Source organism: Corythoichthys intestinalis, chromosome 18 (genome assembly GCF_030265065.1).
Source record: "Corythoichthys intestinalis isolate RoL2023-P3 chromosome 18, ASM3026506v1, whole genome shotgun sequence".
Lineage (NCBI taxonomy): Eukaryota > Metazoa > Chordata > Actinopteri > Syngnathiformes > Syngnathidae > Corythoichthys > Corythoichthys intestinalis.
Window position 1 is genome coordinate 20,291,132 of NC_080412.1, and position 18,983 is coordinate 20,310,114.

Below are 18,983 nucleotides of genomic sequence, written 5' to 3' on the forward strand. Positions count from 1 at the left end.
ATAGTGGTGGCTACACAAAATATTGACAGTTGACATGTTGTATGTTAATATTGACAACTTTCACTAAGAGGTGCACTCTCTTTTGTTGCCAAGGGTTTAGATATTAATGGCTATATTGTGAGTTATTTTGAGGGGAAAATAAATTAACTCCATTATATAAGCTGCACACAGACTACTTTTCATTGTGTCAAAGTGTCATTTTGTCAGTGTTGTCCCATGAAAAGATATACTTAATTATTTGCAGAAATGCTAGGCGTGTACTCACTTTTATGATGCATCGTATGAGTAAAACTGGGAGGGTGAATGTTCATTCATTCGCTGCTAACCCTCCTAGTTCAAATAGATTGGACGCCCATAGTTTTTATTGTCCATTTTTAAAACTCCTTTCCAACACAATATGATGACGTTATGTCGAAGCTTTCTTTTCTTTACAAATTTCGGTATTAAATCTCAGAAGCTTTCATTTATTGAAAGTTTAGACAGTTGAGTTTCTTAACAAAACTTGCGAGAAACCGGAGCTCCTGGTAAACCCACTGGCGCGGTGACAGGGGAACGTTTGGTTCCACTCCGGCGGGTTTGAGCGAAGATGAAATGCGCTTGCTCATCTTTATGATTTCAATTGATATCGCGGAGGGCGGTGGAAATATTACAGGGACTGGTTCCACAGCTCTGAATAATTGATTTATAAGCCAGCAGCTGTGGGGAAAGCGGCGAGTGGTTGCTCGTCATGCAGATGAACAGGAGTTGGGACTTGAAGGCGTTTGATTTGTGTTGTGATTTATTACCCCTTTGCCTGATGACAATACATTTCACAACATTGCTCATCATTAGTTTTAGATATGATAAAGATTATAAAGCTCACTTGAAATCCTTTATTTTTCCCCCCCAAATTGACAGTGCTTATTGTAATCAAGTGTGCCTTATGTATCATTTCTGATTGTGTTATTTTGTTGGAACGTACTGTAAGTAGGGTTGGGCATCGTTTGAAATTGAACGATTCAGGTTCTGATTCCGGTTCCGTGTTTCAATTCCGGTTCAGAACGATTCTCGATTCCTATTCTTATAAGAGGCAGGGTAAAAAAAATTATAGTTTCAAAATGTATTAGTTTATATGAATGTCTTAACTTCTCGATTTTTTAATTACTGTATATGAATTTAAAATGTATTATTATTATTTTATTATCCATTATTTTTATTTATTATTGTTTTATATATATATATATATATATATATATATATATATATATATATATATATATATATATATATATATATATATATATATATATATATATATATATATGTATATATTTTTTTCCCCGTTGTATAATGTAACATACATACTGAACTTAAAAAAAGGCAATGTTTGACTGTTTTACTTGTAGGATGACCTATAATTGTTAATACTGTAATTCAAAGTCCTGTATGGCATTTCTCCAGTTTAATAAACCTTGATGTCCAACGTATATATAACTGTGGTTCTTTTGTGGCTTCAATTAATTGTTTTAGTCGACATAACTCATAACTAATGTGTGTGTGTGTGTGCTCCCGCGACCAGGGGATACAATATTTGACTCGGGGAACTACATTGGGACGACGCCGGTAGTGGCTCTGTTGTACAATTAGCGTCTTTAGTGGGACAAATTGAAACTCCGCTCACCATTTTGGTGTTGGTCTCTGGCATTTCATGGTCCACATTTTCAACCCTTGGTTCATGTCCAATAGCTGTTGTCACTTTTGAAAAAAATACGTATATCCATCTTGCCTCTTTGGTCCTCGGGTGGTTTTAGCTAAGCAAAGCAAATTACCGTCTAAAGTGCTAGTCACATGATCTGTTCGAAAAATAATTTTGACCCATTATAAAAATATCATTTTTTTGTTGTTGTTCATATTCATTTTTGTTGTTTGTTTTCTTATTTTAAGCCTTTTACAGACAAAATTTTACCGGAAAACTCATCATTTTAAAATCATGTATAGGAAAGTCAATTACTTGACACTTTTCGACCACTGACTCCGCGTACGATCATAATCATTGAACATAATTGTTAAAGATTGGCATGAGAAACATTCTAATGAAATTGAGCATCTCAAATGGCCGGCACAATCCCCAGACCTCAACATTATTGACCATTTATGGTCAGTTTTAGAGATTCAATTAAGACGTTGATTTCTGCCGCCACTGTCTACAGGGGCGCCGTATAGGGCTGAAAAGTGAGACTGATTCTAAGGGCCCATGCCCTGATGGGGGCCCACAAAGAAAATTAGAACATTAGGTAATCGTTTGCAAATTTAAATATTAATCATTATCATTTTAATAGGAATAAAACGTAGGATTTCGTTTTCTTGCTTTGTTTTGGGCAAAAAGTAAACACCCAGAGAGCATATTTATTGCCAGCCCCCCTCCCCCCCTAAATTTTCATTAAATGGTTTGGTCCGCTCTTCCTTCGATCAGACCGGGAGCATAGCGGTGCGCATTTACACCACTCAATGACTCGAAGTGCAGTACTGCAGAAAAGGCCAACAGGATGTGACAAAGTACTTCACAAAGGAAGGTTGGTGTCTTATGTCAGTGTAGTGCTGAAAATTAACCTGTTATCTTAGCTCCAAAGCGAGGTCCCAGCTCACTCCGTAAGAAATACGGGACTTTCCCGGCCTCAGTGAGCGACATGCACCTATTCAAAAACATGAATTCCAAATAATGAAGGCATTTTTTTGGTATCCTACAGATGTTGAAAGTTGGTGTGGAAATGTTCTTTTTTTAAATAACCTTGAATCCAGTTTGTCAAGAATTTATTGAATTTAGTTTGTCATCAATTAAATTTAGTTTGTTAATAAGGTATGGGGTCAGATTAGTCTCATAAGTACTCGTACATACATTGTGGGATTCGTAAACACATAGCACGCGAAACACACACACATTGTGGGATTCGTACACACATAGCACGCGAACCACACGCAATTGTGGGATTCGTAAACACATAGCACGCGAAACACACACACATTCACCAAATGTGTGTGTGAATTGTTTTACGCGCATTTGTAACGTGCTTCCAATTACAAATTCCCACTTACGAATGTGTTGATCGTTTTGATACTCGTCATGCGCAACTGAGAAGAACACATGCATTTTTTTTAACTGGAGCCCGTCTTCAGCCAATCAGACGTCTTCTTCTTAAACAGCCAATCACAAGGGCTGGGCTGTTTCATCACGTCACTGCTGTGCGCCTGCAAGTCCGGTGTACTGAGTGACAAGTGACAAATGGGGAGCTTTTGTAAAAGTAGGATCCCCGTTTTTGATCGATTGATTTTTATCGATGCAAGGTGTCCCGTCGAACAAATGTAGCGTACGTGTAGCATACGTTTAACGGTTTTGCCTTTCTCTGTCATTGACAGCTGAAGACGTCCCATCCATTTTGAGTGGGAGGACCTCCCATGCACTTCAAATGGATTGGATGTCAACTGGTGAAAAACTCATTGAACCGCTCAGCAGAGGGATGATGAGAGCAAGATTAGATGTCTAATACTGTACTATATGTGGCATAAATAAGTCTTTTTAAGACTACTTTCTCCATTTCAAGCCTATTTGAAAGTCATACTTGGGAAAATTCAGACTTAAACCAGACTTCTTAATGTATGATTGTGATGTCTATGCTTAAACCAATTTAAGACCATTTTAAAAGGAAAAAAATAGACATTATAAGCCTGTTAAAAATGCTACCTACAGTGACAGTATTTAAAGGATGGTAGTCTATTACGGATATAAAAAAATATATTTTTTGAAAGACTTGGAGCAACAGAGCTTAACCCTTTCTTGCCAAATGAATCACATTTGATACACTTAGGATTTAGAACTCTTTCCTCAAAAAAAAAAAAAAAAAAAAAAATGGATGCAAGTCAACTCATGCATCTGCATGTTCCATGAGAAAAACAGGATTTAACAAGGAAAATAGATATTAGAGCGCTTATTACACATTTTTCTTTACAAATTTGGAAAAAAAAAGGTTTAAGACCTTATTTTTCACATTTTGTGATTCTCTGACAATTGCTTCATATTGCAGGCATTAAGGGGTTAAGACCTGCCACATGAATTTTACTACCTTTTTAAACACTTTTTTTATCGCGACAAACCTAATAAGTGATCAATGATGGCAAGAGAGGATAAAGCGCAGCAGCAAATCCTCAGATCTGTTCTTTGGATGCCTTTGAAAGTAAATAGTGACATTGAGAGCAATCAGGAGTTCAATTATGTGAGGTGAGGAGACCAAGTAAGTTTTGAGACATTTTTTTAAATTTAAATAGACATCTCAGACTCCCAGCCTGTAGGAGGGCACAGGCTAGATCTCCTCGAGCCTTCAGAACTTCGGGAAGGTGGGTCTGGTTGTGCCTGAGATCTCCATTGGCCATATACTCTTCCGCAAACTGAAATGGCATTTTAGGCATTCTGTTACATATCAGTGCTAAACAACAACAGCAGCAAAGTTTTATTGCAGAGACTCCGAAATCTTAAAATCATTACCTTTAATGTGAAAACCCCACAGCTACTGTTGTTCTGCTGCTTGTTATGGGCCACAGTTTTGGTAGTCCAAGTTTCTATTTGGAACTCACGGCCCGCCAACCTCAAGAAGTTCCTAATTATTGTTTTATAAGCAAAACAATGAACATGAACATTGAACTTTTAACTTCCATATTAACATAATACTAGGAATTTAAACTTTCTGAAGCGGTTACCTCCAATTCCGCAAAATTTTGCTCATATTTGTCCTCGTTACTCAAGGGATCGTTGATCACCAGTGTTCTCTTAGAAATGTGGACAATGTATAAAAGGTTAGTTCCTTTGTGTAATTCTGCACAATGACAGTTTTATGTAGTTAACTTACTAATGAAATTTAACTTCTGTATGGCATCAGCTAAATTAATAGCTATATATAATACATTCCAGAATTGGTAGGTCTTAAGAAAATATAAGAAACCCACTAACCACTAAAATCCAATGAGCGCATACAGGACAGGACAGGACAAATACACTTTTTTTTCAACAGGGAATTTCCTCTGAAGAACATACAATACCAAATTATTGTTATTTTGGGTTACTGGCGTTAAAATAATATAGCTAAATATTGGCATGAAATAGATTACCTTTCTAACAGGCTGAAATTTTCCCAAAAGCAGACTCCCAGCTACCACAGCAGAGAGTTGGTGAATGGGCTCCTGTTAAAAAAAGGGGTAACAACATTACAACTATACTCCGGCAAAAAATAAATGCATTGAGAAAAAACTATATCCAGCACTTGGCTGCTGCCTTTCAATGAGGATATGCATGTATGCATCAAATACTTGCATAGCAAAATAAAAAAATTGGCAAAAGGCAAGAATCTTTGTTATTTGCTAAACACTTATTGCTCCCACTGACTTCATCAGACAGCCAGCCGTTGCCTTTTAGCGTATGAAAAGACATGTCATATAATTTATACGGTCCAACGACAGCCTCCACCTTGCCTTGGTCCTCTGCAGCCCACAGTAATTTAACTGAAAACACAACATTGTTAAATCAAAAAAAGTTATTATTTACGGCACTTGACCAGATGACCATCCGGTCAAAATTATCTACTGAATAGGCCAAACCACCAAACAAATCCTGTCGGTCGTTCACCAATTTTGTAAGAGCTGTACGAAGTAGAAGGGTACAATTAGATATACATTTTAGAACACCAACAACAACAAAAACTTGCCGTTTTATGTTGCTATTTGTCCTCTCATCCAGCCCATTCGTCTTAGGATGATATGCAGCTGTAACACTCCTTTCAATGCACAGGAGGGCACAAAGGTTATCGTTGAGCTGAAAAATTGATACATTGTAAATAAATCCAATTAAAAAAATAAATAAAAAAGGGGGAAAACAACAATGCCAAAATCCCACTGTGAAAATAATTTAATGCATTCAGATACCTAATTGACAAATTCTCTTCCTTGGTTGGACAGGATTCTTTGGGGGCATCTGTGTCTATAAACAATTGAGCAGATCCGTTATGCCACTTCTGATGCTGTTTTGGTTTTTAAAGGAAAGGCCTCAACCCACTTGGAAAAATAATCGGTGGCAGTGAGAATGTACTGAAAGCCATCCTTGGTTTTTGGGAGAGGCCCAGTCAGGTCTATCCCAACCAACTCCCAAACAGCAGACACCTGTGAAAGGCAAATCCAATATTGAACATATCTCTTACAGCTATTCCTACAAAATCTGAAGAGCACCATGTTTTATCTTTGAAGTTTTTAACTTAATCTGGGTAGATGGCTCCCACCTTGATATGAAGGGAACACATAAAAACCTAATTTTCACGCATGTCCAAATATTAAATACATGCGTGACATTAGACAAAGCTGTTTCCAATTTTTCACGCATGTAATAAAAACCAGAAATACATTTCTTTATTTGATTACACACGGTCACTATAAAAATATACCTTAATGCTTTGTAATGGCTGTGTCACACACAGCCAAAGAGTTACCAGTCCTCTGACATCCGTCGCATTCAGAGACCTTAAAACAAATCGTCATGAGAAACGGGTCAGGTTAATAAGATCTGAAATAGCTCACCAAAATTAGTTAGTGACAAAATGCAGAAATAAACCATCACATACCCATCAGTCAATGTCCACCGTCATGCCATCCCAATAATTTCTGGAGTACATTGAGGATCTGGTTTTAACAGTGCCTGTGTGTGCACCAATTGAAGCCGAGTGTACTTCATTAAACAGTGATCGTGCTTCTGTTTGGGACTGGATCACATATAAACACAAATACACACAAATAACAATTATATAGCTGTATACACACACACACACACACACACACACACACATATATATATATATATATATATATATATATATATATATATATATATTATAAATAACAGCAACATCACAAATACTTTGCCTACTCACCCTTCAGTTTGAGCTTCTGCATATATCTTCTTAAAGCACATTTCTGAGATTCACTATAAATTAGGGAATTCACCCCTAGACATAAAATTGAAAATCTCCTGGAACCTCTTCTCCATGTTGTACACCAACTGTAAAGCACATGCACAGAAAGACAAATTTGAAAAATGACTTCCAAATACTTTATACATACACTCCCGAAAACAATGATTAGCAGTTAAGCTTTTTTGAAAATTTTTAATATATATAGGACTTAGCTTTCTCAAAATATAATGGCTTAATTGGGTCACTAGCCATTTGTAGATATGGTTAATTTCTGTATGATTTCAAGCACGAAACACCATTAAAACCCAGGTGACCCAAATGTTTAATGTTTATATCATACAATGCTAACTTCCGTACGCTGTTAACCGGCTATAATGTAAAAAAATCTCTCTTGAACAATAACCGAATCGCCATTAAAACCTTGGCGACCAACATGTTTACTGCTTAGACGTTAACTTAATTACGCTTTTGTCTTGCAATATCATCAATATTCCAATTCAGTCTTTCGTGTATATGTATTTGCTTACAGAGGTTAGCGGACAAAACGCACTATACAATGAATATACTTTAGAAATATTACTCCCTTCCAACGACAACAATAGAAGCAAGGAAGGACGTGTTTACTCCTTATCATGAGACGTTAACTTCGTTACGCTTTTGTCTTGCAATATCAACAATATTCCAATTAAGTATTTCGTGTATATGTAATTGCTTACATAGGTTAGTGGTCAAAAGGCACTATAAAAAGAAAATACTTTAGAAATTTACTCACCTGCACGACAACCGCATGAACTGCGTCGTAGTCTAAAAGGAATCTCCAGCCGGACTTGAAGGCGCACAGCAGTGACGTAACGAAACAGCCCAGCCCTTGTGATTGGCTGTTTAAGAAGAAGACGTCTGATTGGCTGAAGACGGGCTCCAGTTAAAAAAATGCATGTGTTCTTCTCAGTTGCGCATGACGCGTATCAAAACGATCCACACATTCGTAAGTGGGAATTTGTAATTGGAAGCACGTTACAAATGCGCGTAAAACAATTCACACACACATTTGGTGAATGTGTTTGTGTTTCGCGTGCTATGTGTTTACGAATCCCACGATGTGTGTGTGTTTCGCGTGCTATGTGTTTACGAATCCCACAATGTGTGTGGTTCGCGTGCTATGTGTTTACGAATCCCACGATGTGTGTGTGTTTCGCGTGCTATGTGTTTACGAATCCCACAATGTGTGTACGAATCCCACAATGTGTGTACGTTTCGCATGCTATGTGTTTATGAATCCCACAATGTGTGTACGAGTACTTATGAGACTAATCTGACCCCATAATAAGGGACCTCGCTTCGGAGCTGTAGCCTAAAGTGGAGATCACAAATTTCCAGATGAGGCTAAGCCTACTCCATAATGAAATACTGTAACTGTTTGCTAGCCAGTGTTTGCTCCACTTTTAGCTTAAATGTAATCAGTACAGCAGGCAAATCCTTAGCAATCTCTTCATACTAAAACAGTTGTATACTGTAGAATAGTTAAGTTCAAACAAAACATTTATTCTAAGTCATTTATTATGGTATTTGCTTTGAGAATATTTCTGATAAAAATATATTTAGATTGTAAAAGATGGCCTTCAGTACATTTCTTATGGAAGATATCAGTCTATTCATTATTGCTCTATGCGCTGTATGTTTACTTAAATATATTTTCATCATAAATGAATGCATAAAATGTACAAATTAGTGTGTAAAGATTCACCAGAATGCAGGAAATTACGTAGTTGATACTCTAAATGTGTGTGTGTCCCGGCACTGGTGGTGGGGCCCAAAGTGATATCTTTTCATGGGGCCCAAAATCCCTGGCAGCGCGCCTGACTGTCTATAAAGGAGTCAGAGGGTATTCTAACTGAAGAATGGCTTAAAATTCCTGGCATTGAGGCTGTAATTGCCGCAAAAGATGGACCTACACCATATTACAACATATAAATGAGTTTTAATCGATTTTTAAAGATGTTTTCATTATTTTGTCCAACACCTGTACTGTCTGTTAAAATTCAATTCAAACACTTTACCCTCAATTTAAATCCATTCACTGCTATTGACGGCGATACGCGTCCATTTTCCATGATACAAAGTTCAAATAGATTGGAAATAGATCGAACGTCTATCGTCGTTAATGGCAGCAAAAGAGTTGCAGACTTTCCTAGTGTCCCAAAGTTTATGCCTGCTCATCCCACCTCACTCTACTCCGGGACCAATGCCAAGTTCAGGTTTTGTTACCATGGCAACCTGGTTCTATGTCCAAGTGAAGTCAAGTCATCATCAAGTTTATCACTGGTAGACGTCCAATTCATTCGAAGCGGGTGGATGGCAGCGAATGAACATCCGTTCATTCGCTGCCATCCATCCTCCCACTTCGAACGGACTGGACATCTATCGCTTTCAGTGGCAGCCAAGGAGTTAAAATGCCTTCAATTATTCACAATTCCAAAGTCTCTGCAAACCGGCGAACAAATCTTCCGAGCCGACTTCCGTGCGGTGACAGAATATGTCTGTTGATATCTCATTCTCATCGTGCTACACTGCTCAGAGCGACACGGGGAAGGGATGGCGTTTATTAGGATTCAGCCCGCTTTCCAGCTTGCTGCGAAAAAATAGATAAGAGCGGTAGGAACAAGTTGGATAAATAAACAGATCATGTGCCATATAATTAACCTCTGCGGATCTTTGACAGGCTCCGAAAATGCTTTGGGCGTAAGAGGTGGGAACGGGGAAGCAGAACTCGGCCCTTGTTTCTGACCTCAATAGGTTGAGATTTATTGGTGATATAGGTGACAAATTGGAAGAATAACAGTGGGACTTGGAAGGGAAAAAAGACTGGCCAGTCACATTTAGCTGTGTTAGGGTTAGTGTGGCTTGTCCCCGTGATTACCCATTGATTTCACCTGGTTTACCTGCTCCTTGTGTGTTGACCAATCCGCTGCCTCTTGTGTCCTCACCTGTGCCTCATTGTCTCGTTATCCCATGTCTGTATTTAAGTTCTCAATGTGCTGTCTGTTCTTGTTGCATCATTTTCCTTTAATACGCCCAACCCATCATGTTGAAATTCCTCTTTGTTTGATACCTTTTCGTTTGATCCCCTGGTCTTTTGTTTGAAGTTTGTATTTTTGTTAACTTATTAAAGCATTTTGAGTTCCCACACATGCTCCCTTGCCCTGCTTTGTTTTCCCTGCGAGTGGGTCCACAACGTCCTTGAAACCCTGACAAGCTGAGACGGAAAGGTGAGGAATAGTGTTGTTTTTGGCATCCCTTTTAATTTTTGTCTTGGTCTTTTGGACAAAAATACTTATTAGTCTTAGACTTTGTGGTAGTCGACGAAATTGCATTCAAATTTCATCTAGTTTTAGTCGATTTTTTTCGTCTGTAAAATTCAAATTCAAAGTTAAGGTAAAAAAAATAAATATAGGTTTAAAACATTTTGAATGAAAATAGATAGACAAGCACATATTGTAGCGTCTACAAGGACAACGCCAACTTAGTGATAATGCACTCAACTGGAAAAGCAGTACATTATTTTCAAACTAAAACTAGAATTTCTAGAGAAACTGCGATGGGAGCCTTGCTGTGGTAGAAACAGATCTAAGACTCACCCAGTTGATTTTGGGGCGTTTCGGAGTCGCTACCTGTTGGTTCTGGGACATTTTTGGTCATGTCCTGTTAATATTGGGTAATTTCCTGTTGATTTGGGACATTTTGAGGACACGTCCTGTTGATATCAGGTCACTTCCTGTTGATTTGGGGACAATTTTGGGGACACTTCCTTTTGCATGGCTGTCAGTGGCATCGACTTACATAGGTGCCAGTTCAATGTCTATGACCTGTATTGGAAAGTTTTTGGTCAAAATCACAACCACACTGCTTTTTCTGCCATTGAAAATTAATGGGAAATTTGGACGTCCATGGCCATCAATGGCATGGACGTGCATGGCTGTCAATGGCATTAACTTGCTTGGGTGCCAGTTTAATGTCAATGGACTGTCATGGTAAATGGTCAAAATCACAAGGACTTATGTTTTCCTGCCATTTAAAAGGAATTGGAAATTTGGACGTACATGGCTGTCAATGGCATCCCATTAGAAATAAATAGGTCAGTTTTGGGCGGATTTTGGGAGAATCGTGATTTTTGGATAAATTCTTTATACAACTTTTATGCTCGTTACCGTCCTTGAATTTTTGATGTGTAAATTATATGATTTTGCCAAAAATTGAAGGATTTGATCATTTTTTTTTTTTTTTTTAAATGAAAAAAAAACCCCGTTTTTTTTTTTTTTTTTTTTTTCTCTCTTGAAAAACTCCCTCTGTTGCGTGAAAATTCCGGTCATTTTGATATTTGAACACTGACAGTCTGTCAAACGGTTTGAGCTGTGCGCCGCGCCAAAGAAATGCCATTCAAAAAAAAAAAAAAAAAAAAAAGGAATTTTTCTATCTGGGCCTTCGCCTTGCAAAGCCCCATCTAATAAACCTACCTAGAAGCCACGAACTATGTTTAAAAAAAAAAAAAAAGGCAGCGTTTAAAATCCTCTAGACTTACTTACCAAAAAAGCCAAGTGGCTCTGCTTTAGACTGGCCAGTGTTATAAGAGGACGTTCGCCATTCGCGAATGCTACGCTGATGATCACTGGTGGACGCTTCTGATTATCACTCGGCACAGAACATTAAAGGCTAAAGAAAAATGGCATATTCTCTTGCCAATATAAGCAAACAAATCTTACCGTGTTTCCAAACAAGCAAGATGGAGCGCAGCCTAACTTGAGACATCCTATACTCCGGTGAGGAGGGAGAGTTGCAGTACATATCACATGAGTTACACAACCCAAACACTGCCACGATGCAAGCTGACGTACTCCACGTACAATATGAAAAGTCACGCATTGTAAAAATATGACAATAACAATGTCGCATTTTCATCTCGTAGTCGTCTCGTTGGACGAAAACGGGTTTTCGTCAATGAAATATTTTTGTTTTCGTTATTTTTAACGAAAACAACACTGGTGAGGAGGTAAAAATTTAGTGCATTCAATGCTCGTCAGAACGAGGTAATGATGGAAAATATTCTCTATTGTTGTGTGCCATAAGCGATCAAACACTGACAGCCCTCCAACTTCAAATTGATTGGACTTCCATCGCCATTATTGGCAGCCAGTGAGTTAACATAAACTGATATATACCCGTCTTAAGACCTGCTCTCATAAAAACACAAAAGCTCCCAAAAAGCAAGGGAAGAAAGCAGCTGTCTTTGATGTCGGGAAATTTGGATCACCCTTAAATTGGGTCGTTCAGCTTTTAGTGGTCCCGTCACGATTGGTCTTTGAACTCGTTGTTCTACATACATATAAGACTTAGCATTTGAGACTTAATGATTCATTTCACCGATACAGATTAGCCTACGCGAGCTTCAGAGAGAATGCAGAATTGCATCCCACCTTCCAATATCTGCTTTGGATTGCTATCGACAGAAGTGCTGCCAACCACAATGTAACACGGATTACGTATCAAGTAACAATAACCCTATTCGAAAAGGTCTTCACTTCCAAGACTCCTCTGTATTCAGCGGCCGACCAATGTCGAGATGGGGGGGAATTCTGATGTCACGCGCCCTCCTACTCGTCGGTCCATGTGACACGCCATGGCATTTGGTGTCAAAATAGCGTGAGTGCGTGTACGTCGAATTATTGCTCCGCACGTGCCGGTCCTATTAAAATGCCACTTCGGCTCAGGGAATGTCTGCTCGCATAAGGCAAACAAGTTAATAAGGCTGACCGGTACTGATACAAACTTTGTGATATGATAATTATGTTCATTTTCTCTTATGTTACCCTTTTACATCATCAATAGTTAGCTCAATTATAGTGGAATCAAATGGCAATTGTTTTCTTGAAAAAAACTTAAAGGTCACTAATTTGGTTCCATAAGACTATATTTAATAAGACATGACGCCCCCGTAGCAAAAGGAACAAGGTCTGCTTTGTTGTCCTTAAAAACAAAATATTTTATGATGCTGTCTTTAAAATGGGATAGTTGAAGGGTGCAAATGAATAAACTGTACTTCGAACACTTCCAGTGAAAAAAAACAGAACAGTGAAAAGGTAAATTTGTGATTCGCAAAATTTTAAGAGTTCTGAAATTCAACTGTAATATAAACTCATTCAGTACTATTGACAACGATAGACTACCAATCATGTGGTTCTTTTCATCCATCTGCTGTGAATTAATTTTAGTTTGTCCAGTGGTGGAATTTAACCAACGAAGTAAAAGTACTTCGTTACTGTACTTGAGTACATTTTTTTGTGTATCTGTACATGAACAATTATGAAGTGGTACTTTTTACATGTATTTCACTACATTTTACAGCACATTGTCACCTGTGTTACACAGTGTTGTTAATCTTACTTTAAAAAGTAATTAGTTACAAATTACTTCTCCCAAAAAGTAAATGAGTTAGTAACTTAAATACCTCAAAGTAAGAGTAATTAGTTACTCGGCAAAAGTAACTGATGTTACGTTTCATATTCTAGACGTTATTACATGATCATTTCTATAACGTCTTTCACATCAGATATGTTTATATTACTGATTGAATTGAACTGTCTTTTTCATTCACAAAAAAAACTGGTCACCCTTTTTACATTTTTTTTTAAAGCTTCACCTATATAAGAGTGTAATGGTATACAAACTTTCTTTCAAATGCTGTGAGGGGGGAAAAAAACCTTTTTGTTTTTCTTAGAGGCACCAACGCAAATACAAGCAATATTAGGCAGGTGAACAAGATATTGACCAATAAAACCCAACAGTGACAGAAGCGCACCTCCAGATGGGTGCTGCACACTCTTGCATGCACCTGATAGTTGCTTGCATTCCGCCATTAAGCTAAATTTAGGTGCTTATTGAGCTTTTTAAGCTTCTGTTTACAGTACAGTCAATTTCTTTTTTTTTTTTTTTTTTTCTTTTTTTAAATAAAATTAAGCTGTCAATTAATGTACTGGTTCTTTGAATATTGGCTCAGACCTCGATGTGTGTTCTATAGCCATATCACATGTTTGCATCGGTAGAAAATACTTTTACTTTTTACTTGCAAATTTTAAAGCAAGTACTTTTGTACTTGAGTGCATTTTTTTTCATTCATTCGTTCATTGTCCAAGCCACTTATCCTCTTGAGGGTCATGGAGGTGCTGGAGCCAATCCCAGCTAACTATGGGCACTAGGCGTTGTACACCCTGACTCTGTTGCCAGCCAATTGCAGGGCACAAGGAGACGAACAACCATTCCAGCACATACTCATATCTAGGGAAAATTTAGTGTTCGATCAGCCTACCATGCATGTTTTTGGGATGTGGGGGAAAACGGAGAAAACCCACGCAGGCACGGAAAGAACATGCAAACTGGACATAGGAAGGCCGGAGCCCGGGATTAAACCCTGGATCTCAGAACTGTTAGGCGGACGTGCTAACCACTCTGCCATCGTGCCGCTGAGTACATTTTTATCGAAGATAATTGTATGTTTACTTAAGTAATTTTTTGCCCCTGCATCTGTACTTATGTAAAAAAAGTGAGTATTTCATCCACCACGGAGTTTGTCATGACTCTACGAATGTTCATTCGCTGCCAGCCCTCACAGTTCAAATGGATTGGATGTCTATCACAGTGTATGGCATCCTTGCTTAACAGTTCATTACTTTATGTAGTGCTTTTATCTACACAATGGGCCCTGAGCACATTGCATTCCGGCCTCACATTTACCCATTCACACACGCACTTTTCATACATCGGGATTTAAACACTTACTCTCTGCTCACTGGACAGCCCCTAGTCTCATAACATGACATTGTATATTGCAAAAATGTCAGTTCAAAAGCATTTTGTGGTGTTGAAGCAGAAGCTGCCATTGAATCGCTGTCATTGTGATTTTTATAAAAAGGCTCAGTGAATATACGTGAAATGCCAACAAAGCCTCTTGTCAGCTCGTACCTAGAACCCTGTCAACCACTTGGGGTGTTTACATCCCTCTCCTCAATGTCGTGTCGTTAGGCCTGCCTCTTTCATTAATGCTCGGGCTTGTGATTTCCTCCACGGTTGGCTTGCGTTGCGCAGCCCTGGGGAGCGACACTAGAATGCTTCATTTTCGCAGTGTTTCCTTTTTGCCCTGCTCTTTCTCCAACATCTTGATTAGCAAAGACAACATTAGTCGCCTCGCGGGATGGCCAACCTCCTGAAGTGTGAGGCCGTGTTGGTCCACTTGCTCTCAGTAGCGACCAAAAAAAACAACACTGCAAAGTCACTTAAGAGCACAGAGTGTCTCTCAGAAATTGAATGAAGCCAACAGTTGCTTAGTGTGTTTAGTTACTAACCTCTATAGGCAGCACCGTGCCACGTCAGCACAAGACCTCTTTTGTTTAAGTTGCCAGTATTGGTCCTTATCAGCAGCTTATTGAATGCTTGCAGATGCATTGTGCGCTTCCACATTATGCGGCAGCAAATCCCTAAAGCGCTGTCTCTTAAATGAGATGTATTCTGCATTCGTTTTTATAATTTAAAACAATTCCCTGGTCACAATTTAAAGCATTTCCAAGCTCGTAATCACACTTTTGTGAAATAGTTTGGCCAAATATACCCCGATGAGAATCTCATTTTAACACACCTGTCTCCTGCCTGTGCGACGGACGGCAGGGCCAATTGTGAGTGCGGTTTCTGTTACCCTGACAACTAGTGGTAGTGTTAAAGGGCAAAAGAAGAGTTTGTTGGATTTCAGTGTAATCTGACGAATTTAAACTTTTAGACGAGTTCGTCGAAACGACTGTCATTCCGAACGCCTAACTGCGAAAAGAATTTGCGTTTTTTTTTTAATTTTTTATTAGCACTCCGTCAATACTTCCTGCCCAAACCTGGAAGTGTGATGTCATTTAATGAAGGGAAAAGAAGACATGGCAGACTTTATCCATAGCAGCACCAGCGATAGTGATATTTCCTGCGAAAGTACCCGTTGAGGATCACATTTTTCGTGACGTTGGCGATGACGAGGGCTCCCAGGAAAAATGATCTCCATTTAATTCTTACATGTTCGAACCTAAGGTGCCATATGACAATGATTTACTCGGCACATCAGTCGGTGGTGATGACGTGGATTGGCGGCTCGACAGTTCAGGAAAGAAAGAGTGGAAAGCTTGTGTCTAACGTCGGGATTTCTGTCTGAACCTTTCATTCCCCAGTCATTCTGTAATATAGTTATCCGTAACTGCAAAAACAGACGAGTAGTTATATAGATAGAGGTGCTTTGGACATGTCCCACTGGCGGGAGGCCCCGGGGACGACCCAGGACACGCTGGAGAGACCATGTCTCTCGGCTGGCCTGGGAACGCCTTGTGATCCCGCCGGAGGAGCTGGTTGAAGTGGCTGGGGAGAAGGAAGTCAGGGCTTTCCTTCTAAAGCTGCTGCCGCCTGCGACCCGACCCCGGATTAAGCGGCAGATGATGGATGGATGGATGGATAGTTATATTGACTAAGTCAGGGGTTTTCAACCCAGTCCTCAAGGCACACTGTGGGTCCTGGTTTTTGTTCCAGCCGATCCAGCAGAGACAGTTGAACCAATGAGGCTTCTGCTAAAACAAGCCACACCTGACTGCAATCAACTGATTGCACTTGTAAAACACCAGATTGGGGAAAAAGTGTTGTCATCTTGTTTGGTAAGAATGAAATCCTGCACCCACAGTGTGCCTTAGTGGAATAGGTTGGGGACCCCTGGACTAAGTAATAAATATATAAAATTCACATGAATAGACGTCCTGTCAGCTGTCCAATCTACTTAAGACAGGCCAGCAACAACAACAAAGAAAAACAGGTTTTGCCCTCCTAAATCAACAGAAATACCAAATTTTAGAATTAGAAAAGCAAGAAGGGGTCTACTTGCTTCTATGAAAAACCAAGGTGATATTCTCTTAGGCTTTCAAAGCTGTCGTCGCTGAAATGTTGAAAACAAAGACTCGATTGAGGAGCCGGATGGAAGCAATTCCTCTTGACTCTAACAAAAGATATCCAAGTCCTTGCTGACGGTTTTGTGAGCCACTGATTGTCTCGAGGTATTCATCGCTACACATCAAGATGCATAATGAATCTCGTGAGTATAACCCAGAAAATCTTTGCAATATATGGCGAGGATGGCATAGTGTTATACTTCGCGTATTGGAGTGTTGGTGAGGTCTTCTGTAAATGACGTCATTAGGTAGCGGCCGGCAGCAAGGTGCATCCCTCGTTGCTAAGATGTTGCTATTGCAGTAACTCAAAAACTACCCGGTCATTTTTTTTTTTTTTTTTTTTTTTTTTTTTTGTAATGAGTTTTGACACAGCGAATGATGCATTCTATACAATTTAACCGAGTAAAACGCTAAAAAATTGAACTCTTCAACTGCCCTTTAAAGGCCACACACAAATACCCTTAATCAATTTTACATTTTCACCTGTGGAGGCAGCTGTTAGTTATTACTAGTTTGCGTATCCAACAGAATTGGGTGCAGGTAGAAATACTCAGAGGCTTGAACACGACACCTCTTTACAACTCAAAATTGCTTGCATTCAACACCTAAAAGTGTTTGTTGTTGTTTTGTCACTGACCGACTCGAAGCATTTCCTCAGTTGCCCTGATTTATACTGTACTTGGTTCAAACACGAGCTCAAAGATTCACAGCTCGAGCGTTACAATAAAAAAAATCACACAGACGCTAGGGGCGAAAAAGACATTGGTTTCAGACTGTTTTCTTATAAAGGAAGATCGACAAGCACTCCCCCTTTTATGGCTCAACTGCTGATCTGTCAGAATTGCTTCATGTAGCCAACGGGCCCCCAGTGACTACGCGCTGTCAACCCAAATCCTGTAGCCTCACCTTTATACAAAGTGCAAATAGGAATGCACTTGCCGGGGCTTCAAGGCTCAACAGCTTTGTTACCAAGGAAACTTGCGGCACAAAGTTGGCCACTCGCTGACTCCACGGGGAAACGCCAGCCTGTTTTTCGCAATCCCCGCCATTGACCGAGGTGCGGATGAATGGACGATGAACGCCTGATCGCCCGTGTCCGACTGAGAGCGTCTGAGCTGTTAGTGTGGATCAGCAGCAATAAAAGGCCGACCTCTATGAGAAACTACTGGAGATTGATAAAAGTGTTGAGACGTGCTGGACATTGGCCTCTCTTTTACTAGATTTTGGAGTGGCTTTTGTGGGCTTGAGTCCTGTTCTGGATGGATTGAGCTATTGCTTAACGTTTTGTGTGTCATACTCCAGGGATTCGCGTTAACCTTAACGCAAACACATCAACCAGAATGGATTCCTTTTTGGACATTTCAATGAAAATGTTCTCCCCAATTAACCCTCTCTTGTACTAATCAGACAGTGTAGACATGTATACAGTATACAGTACATGTGGATGGTGGGAGTTATCTTAATATCCTCAATTAATTTACTTGTTGTCCGGGGATCACTTTAGTTATCTTGTCATCGCTTAATTATCTCAAGGTCCTCATTTTTAAAGCTTGTTATCCTTAGATAAAGGCTTCGATTATCATCCTCTTGTAGAAATATCAACCATTTGTTTTCTCCTGAGCTTTGAGTGAATGCTATTTATGTCAGACTGGCCATGTACCCCCATAATGTGGCCCTCATGCGAAAGTGAGGACATCAGATTTTTTTTCCCCCAGCAAGTAAAGCATGCAACTAACAATCCAGTGTCTCTCAAATGGTTATCAGCCACGTTTCAGAAACTATTCTCACGGTGGTCTGCTGTGTTTTGCACCTCCAGCCCGAGTTGTCTGGTTGACTTCCTCCGAGACTTTACAAACAAAGATCTGATTATGGATGCACGTCAGGTAGTCTTTGTACTCGTCTGTCAAGGCTTCCCTTCCCATGCCTTCAAATTGTGCGAAATTGCCTCAGAATGCGATTAATTTAGCGCCTTTGCTAGAGCTCAAAGGAG

At 39.4% G+C, this 18,983-nt stretch overlaps 1 protein-coding gene and 1 long non-coding RNA gene across 10 annotated transcripts in view; one reads left to right on the top strand and one right to left on the bottom strand.

Moving 5' to 3' along the window:
* cadm1a (cell adhesion molecule 1a) overlaps positions 1-18,983 on the top strand; it is a 621,004-nt gene that overhangs the window by 249,894 nt on the left and 352,127 nt on the right. Inside the window, exon 1 of one of the 5 annotated variants that reach the window (XM_057820022.1) lies at positions 8,567-10,249. The exons of the other annotated variants lie outside the window; for them this stretch is intronic. The gene's annotated coding sequence lies outside the window, so the exon portion shown is untranslated. Of the gene's footprint in view, positions 1-8,566; positions 10,250-18,983 lie in introns of those variants that run through there. 5 annotated transcript variants of the gene reach the window in all.
* Positions 2,860-7,829, bottom strand: LOC130906091 (uncharacterized). 5 transcript variants are annotated; one of them, XR_009061210.1, is made up of 11 exons: positions 7,756-7,829; positions 6,942-7,069; positions 6,636-6,773; positions 6,459-6,534; positions 6,077-6,180; positions 5,947-6,001; positions 5,137-5,798; positions 4,979-5,049; positions 4,729-4,797; positions 4,517-4,628; positions 2,861-4,419 (listed from the first exon to the last, which is right to left on the bottom strand). It is a non-coding gene; the product is annotated as an uncharacterized LOC130906091 (long non-coding RNA). The 5 variants fall into 5 exon arrangements; XR_009061208.1 differs by having other exon boundaries at positions 5,137-5,836; XR_009061207.1 differs by having other exon boundaries at positions 2,862-4,419; positions 5,137-5,208; positions 5,411-5,836; positions 5,947-6,180.